The sequence below is a fragment of the Sphaeramia orbicularis genome, unplaced genomic scaffold, assembly GCF_902148855.1.
Source record: "Sphaeramia orbicularis unplaced genomic scaffold, fSphaOr1.1, whole genome shotgun sequence".
In the NCBI taxonomy this organism is placed as follows: Eukaryota; Metazoa; Chordata; class Actinopteri; order Kurtiformes; family Apogonidae; genus Sphaeramia; species Sphaeramia orbicularis.
The window spans coordinates 136,094-146,849 of record NW_021941589.1 but is presented as its reverse complement, the minus strand read 5'-3'; the positions used below and the strand labels follow the sequence as shown (position 1 = coordinate 146,849).

Sequence of the window (10,756 nt, the reverse complement as noted above, 5' to 3'; positions counted from 1 at the left end):
TTATGGAGTTACAAAAATGTCCATGCACTTAATTTTTGAAGTAAAGAAACACGTGTTTAAAACCCAATATCAGAAAGTACGGAAGAGGATTAGGGCCACTGGAAAAAAATATAATAAAGTAGGTCCAATATATATTTCTTATTTTTGTTATGAGAAAAAAAAGTCAGAATTCTGAGAAAAAAGTCAAAATTCTGAGTTTAAAGTCAGACTTCTGCATTAAAGTCCAGTGGTCCTAATCCTGTTCCGTAAGAAAGTAATATGAAAACACTGAAATAAAAACATTTTTAATGCTGCAAATCTGATGTTTTCTCACATTTGAACTTATTCCAGTCCTAGTTATTACTCACACCATGGAAATAACATGCAAAAAAAAAAAAAAACACCTTTGTATCTAACAAATAACAGGTGATTTCCACTCAAACATGTTAGAGCAGATCAGGTTTATGAAGAACAGCAAAGTGACAGTAATGGTCTGAATGTCAGTGTATGGGATGGAGCGTAAACAGCCACTGTGTCGGCTGATGTGGAACTAAACCAACAAAACCCATGAATATACAAGAGAACAGCTGGAGAAGAACTGTCCACTGGAGTGACCGCTGTGCATGAAAGGGTTAAAGCCACACTTGTCCAAATGTCAGGAACAGGAGCTGAGCGTGCTCAGTGGAGCTTCTGTAAACCCATCCTTCCTGAATCCTCTGCATTGGCTCCAGTTTGTTCAGATGAAAACCACCTGAACCAGGATGTTCAGCTTCAGCCCAGTTCACATCCCTCCTTTGTGCATTTCTTACCTGTTGAAGTGCTGTTGTTTCCAGACAGAAGCCCTGCAGCAAAAACACAAAGGACAGCCATGAAAACAGGACAATATTCTGATGAGAAATCCAACATGTCCACATTAGGAACCAGGACCAAGGACAGCCATGGCTATCTATCTATCTATCTATCTATCTATCTATCTATCTATCTATCTATCTATCTATCTATCTATCTATCTATCTATCTATCTATGAGTTTCACAGCTTTATACAAAAAAATAAATAAATGCTGTCCACCGCAAAGGACATTCCATAATTTAAAAAAAAAAATACATCTGAAAAAATTGTTGCATCACGATGTTTCCAATATAGACAATTATTTAATTAAAAAAAGCCAAAACGTATATATTACTGGGTCTCTATTATTAAAAATTCAAAATGCATTTCAATTACGGATGTCCCGATCCAATCTAAAGATCTGTATCTGCTGCTGATCTGGCAAACATACAGCCCGCGGACCAAAACCGGCCGGCCAAAGGTTCTATTTTGGCCCCCAGTATGAATTTGGAAAGTGCAAAAATTATACTAAAGTTATTAAGAGTCAAAGGTGTCATATTTGTTTTAGTTCAGGTTCCACATTCTGTGATCTCAAGTAAAATAATACCATAATAATCTATAAATAATGACTCCAGATTTAAATGAAAATTTCATTGTAAAAAGTATCAGTATCAGATCAGTATTGGCAAAACTAATCATATAACTAGAAGCACTCGGAGAGCGCAGACCTCTGCCAAGGCTAATTAGTGCCCCCCCCCCGTGGGCCCCCCCACGCCAAGGAGGTTATGTTTTTGCCAGGGTTTGTTTGTTTGTCTGTTTGTTTGTTTGTCTGTCCGTTAGTGTCCAACATAACTCAAAAAGTTATGGACAGATTTTAATGAAATTTTCTGGTCTGCGCCCCCCCCGTGAGCCCCCCCACCCCTGATCACCACCAAAATTTAATCATTTCTTCTTTATCCCATTTCCAACAAACCCTGAAAATTTCATCAAAATCTGTCCATAACTTTTTGAGTTATGTTGCACACTAACGGACAGACAAACAAACAAACAGACAGACAGACAAACAAACCCTGGCAAAAACATAACCTCCTTGGCGGAGGTAAAAATCGGATCAGAAGTAAAAAATAAATCCAGATCAGGACATCGCTAATTTCAAATTTAGCCTAATTTTGAGTAATAAAATCAACCTAAAATAAATCTAGATACTTTTTTTCAAAATTCATGCATGAAAGGGTTAATGTTGTTTCAGTGTGTTCTAGACTGCATTGGTGTGGTTTGTGGTTGATAGTGGTGAACAGATGTCCAAAGCCCATGGAACAGAGACGGTTCCAGCTGCTGAACTGAAATGAGTTTGACCCCCTGGTCTAATGTGACAAACACATGAAACAGACTGGGTGACCAACAGCAGTCCCACTGTGTCCAGTGGAGACGCTGGAATGCATCAGTGTGTCCACAGTGTGGTGCATTCAAAGCCTGTCGTCCATCCAAGCACACACACACACACACACACACACACTCTGTTTGTGTCCCAGACTTCAGTCTCCTCCATCCTGTTCCTACCTGGAATGTTCATGGACACAAACACCAGGATGTAGACGCTGTGCTCCATGTCCAGTCAGATGGTCTTCTGTTGTCGGAGTCGTCCTCTTCACTGTCTCTGTCTTTGATCAGGACTCCGGTCTCATCCTGCGTTCTTATCTCCTCATCGATGCTTCCGCTGCTCAGTGTCACAGTCGACCTCAAACATTTCATCACATCAGACGTGTTCAGAGTTCAACCGGAAAACTGTCCTGATGAATGTGACGCAGCTCCAACACCACAACCAGTCACTGACACTTTAACCCTTTCATGCACACTGGTCACTCCAGTGGTCAGTTCTTCTCCAGCTGTTCTCTTGTATGTTCATGGGTTTTGTTGTTTTAGTTCCATATCAGCCAACACAGTGGACACTTATGCACCATCCCATACACTGCATTTCAGACCATTACTGGAACTTTGCTGTTCTTGATAAAACAGTACAGTTCTTGATAATACAGTATAGTATTAGGTTTGAGTGTAAATCAGTTGCTAATTGATATTAGAATGTAATTAACAGTTTTCTCAATCAAAAAGCTTTTTTTTGCTTATTATCTCGATGAAGTGTGTAATAAATAATATTAGAGTATGTTAAAATGTGAGAAAACATCAGATTAGCTGTATAAAAAATGTTTTTATTTCATAGTTTTCGCGCTGTCACTTTCTGATGATGGTTTCTTTGCTTCAAATTTAAAAGCATGGTGTCCAGCAAGGGTGTTAGAAAATACTGATTCTGCAATATACTGTATATTTCATTTCACAATACTGTGTCAATATTAAAAAGTACTGAATTGATATTTTTAGGAACTTATTCAAATGCAGATATTGCAGAGGTTCTTATTTATTATTATTTAACACTTTTATTAAATAATGGTTATTTGAAGCATCCTAAAAGCACTTTTTACTGTCTGAGAGGGAGATGGTAGTTCCTTTGGAAACAAGGAGAATTAGAAAAATGTTGTGATATAGTATTAGATCCTGTTCTGATCAAATAAAAATGTGTTTAGTATTTGTACATATTTTTTGGTATAATTCAATTCTTCCAGGAAATAATCTTTAAAAAAAGAAAGAAAGAAACAAAAAATGGCCTTTTTAACAGTATCATGATATATCATGATATATCATATCATGATCCTAGTATTGTGATTTGTATTGTATCATCAGGGTCTTACCAATACACGGCCCTAGTTTCCAGCTGAGTGGACATTTTTGTGACTCCGTGAAAACTAGGATCATAAAAAAATTTCAATCACATTGTTTTTTTCATGCCTAAAGAGGACTAAAAACACTCAGGTGAAAAATCTCACCTAAGGTTCTCAATTAATGCATGAAAGGGTCAAAGTTAGTTCCAAAGGAATCACCAACAACAACAGCAGCTTTGAACTCTTCTGTCGTCCAATCACAGTCCAGTCCACTAAATGTGGAGTCTGTCAATGACAACCAACCTGTGTTCGACACCAGGGAAACTAATGAAACCAAAGAATCACTGAGCAGTCACTGTAAACAAGCACCCGGATCATGGGTGTCCTTAGACCTGGGCACTCCGGGCTCAAGCCCCAGATGTTTGGGCAGAAGCTCTGGATCTCTGAGACACCGTTTTTATTTATTTATTTAAAAACAAACATATGAGTAAATGCATGTCCCCTCCATCACTGGCGCCTGCAGCCGTACGGTCTGTGCTGACTGACTGTGTACTAGAGGTGGAACAGGACAGAAAAAGTTCAGTTTGGTCCATTTTGGGTACAGGGGTCTTTGGTTTGATACATTTTCCATGTTTTTGGTACAGGGAAGGAGACCAATGTCTTTGAAAAAAATTTTACTGAAGTAAAAATGCAACATATTATGAATTATTAAGTCTCACTCCAGCTGAAGTTTGTATACGACTGTGGGTCTTTGAATGTGAAATATATATCGAAATAAATTATGAACTGAATCCTAGATACACTATACTGCCAAAAGTATTGTCTCCCCCATCCAAATAATCAGACTCAGCTGTTCCAGTCCCTTCCATGTCCACAGGTGTATTAAATCCAGCCCTAGACATGCAGACTGCTTTTACAAACATTTGGGACAGAATGGGTCGCTCTCAGGAGCTCAGTGAATTCCAGCGTGGAACTGTGATAGGATGCCACCTGTGCAACAAATCCAGTGGTGACATTTCCTGGCTCCTAAATATTCCACAGTCAACTGTCAGCTGGATTATAAGAAAGTGGAAGTGTTTGGGAATGACAGCAACTCAGCCACGAAGTGGTAGGCCACGTAAACTGACGGAGCGGGGTCAGCGGATGCTGAGGCGCAGAGTGTGAAGAGGTGGACGACTGTCTGCAGAGTCAATGGCTACAGACCTCCAAACTTCATGTGTCCTTCAGATTAGCTCCAGAACAGTGCGCACAGAGCTTCATGGAATGGGTTTCCATGGCCGAGCGGCTGCATCCAAGCCATACATCAGCAAGTGCAATGCACAGCGGTGGATGCAGTGGTGTAAAGCACGCCGCCACTGGACTGTAGAGCAGGGGAGGAGCCTTCTCTGGACTGACGAATCGCGCTTCTCCATCTGGCAATCTGATGGACGGGTCTGGGTTTGGCGGTCGCCAGGAGAACGATACTTGTCGGACCGCACTGTGCCAAGTGTAAAGTTTGGTGGAGGGGGGATTATGGTGTGGGGTTGTTTTTCAGGAGCTGGGCTGGGCCCCTTAGTTCCAGTGAAAGGAACTGGGAATGCTTCAGCAGAACAAGACATTTTGGACAATTCCATGCTCCCAACTTTGTGGGAACAGTTTGGAGCTGGCCCCTTCCTCTTCCAACATGACTGTGCACCAGTGCACAAAGCAAGGTCCATTTGGACATGGAGGACAGAGTCTGGTGTGGATGAACTGGACTGGCCTGCACACAGTCCTGACCTCAACCCCATAGAACACCTTTGGATGAATTAGAGCGCAGACTGAGAGCCAGGCCTTCTGTCCAACATCAGTGTGGGACCTCACAAATGAGCTTCTGGAAGAATGGTCCAAAATTCCCATGAACACACTCCTAAACCTTGTGGACAGCCTTCCCAGAAGAGCTGAAGCTGTTAGAGCTGCAAAGGGTGGAGCCACGTCAGACTGAACCCATAGACTAGGAATGGGATGGACCTGAAATTCATATGTGAGTCAAGGCAGGTGAGCAAATACTTTGGCAATATAGTGTAGTTCAAATTCTGCCCTTACATTTGACCTTACATTTGACCTTACATCTGAGGCTGTAAACATGCCAGTAGCATTTGTTCTGTCATTTTCTGGATCAGAACCAGAGGCTGAAGGTGTTTCAACGCTGCTGGGATCTGTAGTTGGGTTACACTTTTTCTCTTGGTAGTGCTAATAAACTAAAATGAGTTTGACAGCCCTGGTCTAAAGTGTCATCGCAGTCCCAGATCCTGTTCCATCATCAGTGTCTTTGACAGAATGGGAACCTTGGACCTCTGGAAAACCACCACTGATGCACAAATGGACGATCAGCCGCTCCATCTCACTCATCACTTCTGTTTCTCACCATTTTCTCTGCGTACGTGACTTCAGCCTCGTCCACACGCCGCTGCTGCTGCTTCTGTGGTTTCCTGGGCTTTAGCTGCAGTGCATTGTGGGACACGTTGTCCTGGGCCGTATGAGTTGGACCTCAGTCCCAGGAGTGGGTGCAGTCGATAGGACTTTCACCTGTTGAACTTGTGTCTGGATTCAACCTCCCTTTGGACCTCTGAGCTGCTGATCAGGAACAAAACAACAACAACAACAACAAACACCAACTCTCCCAAATGGCTGTGCTGTTGGACCCACACTCATCACTTCTCTGATCCGTATCACAGGATGCAAAGACTTGAACTCATCCCACAGTGGTTCCTGTGGCTCGTGGTTGCTACGGTGACCGCAGTCAGAGATGTAAACTTGCAGATACCTGATTAGCTGACGCTGTTATCGTGCCTCATGATGCTTGTGGGAACAGAGAGACAGGAAGTGTGTCATGATAAAAATCAGCTCAACTTGAATTCATGGCTCTGGGTCTAGATTCAGATCAGTTTCTGAGTTTAACCCTTTCATGCATCAGTTATGAATAAAAAAAAATAGGTTGTAGATGGTTTTGGTCACCTGCAGATGTTTGGGGCTTTATGGGTTAAACCTGTGTTCTTCGATGGCATGTGCTGTTGATCTCTTGGGCAAGTCGTCCTTGTAAAAGAGAACCGAATGTCAATGGAACTCTGGTAAAATAAAGTTTAATAAAAAAAAAAAGATCAGCAAATCAACAAAACAAATGAGATGTTTAAAGGTTAAAACCAGTTAAAGCCTCATAATCACATGGTTTATTCTGTCCGATGTGATGACGTTCCTGTGTCTTATTTGTCCAGATGGAAAAGGTGTTCAGAACATTCTAACATTATCTGAAATCACACTGTAAAAAAATGTGTAATTTAACAGAATTTTCACTGCTTCTTTAACAGATTTTTCCTGTATTTTTAAGATACAGGAAAATATCAATGAAATGACAAAAACAGACTGTGATTGTACATGTCAAATGTAAAATAACATGAAAAAACTGTAACTGTGAATAACCATAAAATTTCCATTTTTTAAAAAAACAAAACAAATGTTTTCGTTTTTCACAGAAAAATACAGTTAATATACATTTGCAAATGTATCGTAATTTCACAAATATTTCTTTTCCATGTATAAGACTAAACTGTTAATTTAAAATTTAATACTGTAAAAATAAATAAATACGTAAAACGAGATAAAATTACTGACAATTAACTGTAAAAAGAAGAATTTGTTCTGTCAGTTGAACCAGACTTGTTTGTTAATTGACAAATATCTTGTGTAATTACAGGAGGTTTCACAACAAAATGTTGAATAAATGTATTTTTGTGAATGTATAACATGTAGAAGCACTGATAAACTGTCCAAATACAGTTTTTATCAGTGGATTGGACAACTGAGTCTCACTGAAATTATATATATATATATATATATATATATATATATATATATATATATATATATACATATATATATATATATATATATATATATATATATATATATATATATATATATACACACACACACACACACACACACACACACACACACACACACAGACTCCCCACTTGTCTCACTCCCCCTTCTTGCTTTTGTATATTGTAGCTCTACTTAAAACCTCATTAAGATCCAAATGTGCAAAAGGTAAATTCTAGCTATTTTTCAACTGGTCTTAAGATTTTGATCAGGTCTATACACACACACACACACACACACACACACACACACATATATATATATATATATATATATATATATAAAAACACACACATACATACATACATACAAACACACTCACACACACACACACACCACACACACACACACACACACATATATATATATATATATATATATATATATATATATATATATATATATATATATATATATATATATATATATATATATATATATATATACATACAGGGTGGGAAGCAAAATTTACATATTTTGAGGCAGGGATTGAAAGACAGTGTATGACCAGTTAGTTTATTGAAAGTCATGAGAATTTATTTGCCACAAGAAAATGTACATAATAGAAAATGTTTTTATTCTATGTGTCCTCCTTCTTTCTCAATAACTGCCTTCACACGCCTGAAACTTGCGCAAGTGTTCCTCAAATATTGGGGTGACAACTTCTCCCATTCTTCTTTAATAGTATCTTCCAGACTTTCTGGTAATAGTTTTGCTCATAGTCATTCTCTTCTTTCCATTATAAACAGTCTTTATGGACACTCCAACTATTTTTGAAATCTCCTTTGGTGTGACAAGTGCATTCAGCAAATCACACACTCTTTGACGTTTGCTTTCCTGATTACTCATATGGACAAAAGTTTCTGAAAAGGTATGGATAATAGTGTTAGGTATGATTATGACATCAGTATATGTTTGGGTTCAAAACAACTGACGTAGTGTCTGCTGAGAAAAAACAACTAAATGTTCATTGTACATTTTGCTTCCCCACCCTGTACATATATATATGTGTAATTTGATTGTTTTAATACATGTAAAGATTCACTATTAAACATTAAAAAGTCAAAGAACATATGCAAAATCTCATGTAAAGTTAGGGCAAAAAACTGTATTTTAATTATGGAAAATTACCGTATTTTTATGAGATGGTTATTTTCCATTATTTAACAGTATTTTTGGCACCACTGCTGCTGGAATAATACTGTTTTTTTTTATGCTTTTTTTTTTTTTTTTTTTTACAGTGCAGGACAAATTCACAGATTCCACACGTTTTCATTTGTTCAAGTCTATTTATTATTGAGCTTCTCATTTGTACAAGTCTGACATCACTTTTGTTTTTATCTTTTATTTTCCCAAATCATTGACGGTAACTTTACAGTAAAACACATCTGCTGAGATGTAGATTTACAGACGAGAGCGAAGAGGAGGAGGAGGAAGGAGAGGAAGGAGAGGAAGAGGAGGAGGGGGTGGATGATGTGGTTTCTTTCAGTGATGATGAAAACACTCGTGTCCACTTCAGTCTCTTTCTTCTGCTGATGCTGGTGTTTGTAATCAATTAATTAAAAGAAATAAAGAAAACGACAGAAAATGCTGTGGGTGTGACGGTATCCTGTTTGGGGGGCGTGGTCAGTGGAGATCCTGTTTGGGGGCGTGGCCAGTGGAGATCCTGTTTGGGGGCGTGGTCAGTGGAGATCCTGTTTGGGGCGTGGTCAGTGAAGGTCTGTCATGTGACCTCCGACCCTCCTCCTTTGTGCTCAAACCTGACATCGTAAAGTCCAGGGTCATGTGATATTTACAGCAACCAATCAGGAGGAGTTTGGAAAATCAAACAGGAAGCAGTGATTTCTAAATGTGGTGGAATGTAACGAAGTACAGGTGGTTCATTTGGTTCCATTTTCTGCTGTTTCAACCTTCATCTCAGAGTCAAATACTGGACTTTTAACTTCGTTCATTTGACAAATTTAGATTCAACACAACAAATAAAAAAAAATAACCATAAAAGACCCAAACAAACCTATCTACATAGGTAGATACCTATCTACACCTGCTGGGTTTTTTTTTTGTTTTTTTTTTGCTGATACTCATGTTCTTTTACTAAAAGTCCAGTTTTTACGTAAAAGTGTTAGTATTTTTTACTGCAGATGAAGTTTTTCCTCCAGAATCGAAGTCTTTTTTTTTCTTCATCCAGGTTCACATAAATCACCTGTTTATGGAATGTGTCGCAGGCATCTTCGTTGTAAATTTACTAAATGAATCAAGACAAAAACACTGAGTTTAAGTACATTTAGAGATCACTGCTTTCCGAGTCGGAGTTCAATTCATTATTTGACATTTTCTGTTGATTATTCTTGTCTGTTTTTTTTTTTTTTTAATACGTGGATGCTTTAAGGTTTAAGACAAATACAGAATTAAATTAAAGTCAATGAACATCCAGAAAATAATAATAATAATAATAATAATAATAATAATAATAATAATAATAATAATAATAATAATAATAATAATAATAATAAAAAGATTTCTCAGACACAAGTTGCTTCGTATGGAAGCAGAGAACGGCCATGTTCACAATTTTTGTTGGTTTTTTGTAATTTTCTTTTGATAACATTGAGAATATTAATAAATTTGAGAATTTATAAAAGAAAATGGTCCTTATCGCAGAATTACTGAGGAGATCTGGACGTGATCGAATGAAAACATTAAAAATAAAATGGCTCCTGTTTTCTCGTGATAACTGTTGTTTTTTTTGTCGCATTGGCTCCGTTCACACTGCAGGTAAATGTGGCCCAAATCCGATTTTTTTGCTCATATGTGACCTGGATCTGATCTGTTAAAGACAGTCTGAACAGCACTAATCTGACCCGGACCACTTACATATGTGGTCCTAAATCTGACCCAGACCACTTTCATATGTGGTCCTAAATCTGACCCAGACCACTTTCATATGTGGTCCTAAATCTGACCCGGTCCTAAATCTGACCCGGACCACTTTCATATGTGGTCCTAAATCTGACCCGGACCACTTTCATATGTGGTCTTAAATCTGACCCAGACCACTTTTCATATGTGGTCCTAAATCCGACTCGGGCCACTTTCATGTGTGGTCCTAAATCCGACCCAAACCACTTTCATATGTGGTCCTAAGTCTGACCAGACCACTTTTCATATGTGGTCCTAAATCTGACCCGGACCGCTTTCATATGTGGTCCTAAATCTGACCCGGACCGCTTTCATATGTGGTCCTAAATCTGACCCGGACCGCTTTCATATGTGGTCCTAAATCTGACCTGGACCGCTTACATATGTGGTCCTAAACATGACCTGGACCGC

General features: G+C 38.6%; 1 long non-coding RNA gene across 1 annotated transcript; it reads left to right on the top strand.

Annotated features, from left to right (window-relative positions):
- The first annotated feature begins 8,706 nt into the window (after positions 1-8,706).
- Positions 8,707-9,399, top strand: LOC115416303 (uncharacterized). The gene is made up of 2 exons (XR_003934943.1): positions 8,707-9,107; positions 9,145-9,399. It is a non-coding gene; the product is annotated as an uncharacterized LOC115416303 (long non-coding RNA).
- The last annotated feature ends 1,357 nt before the right edge of the window (positions 9,400-10,756 follow it).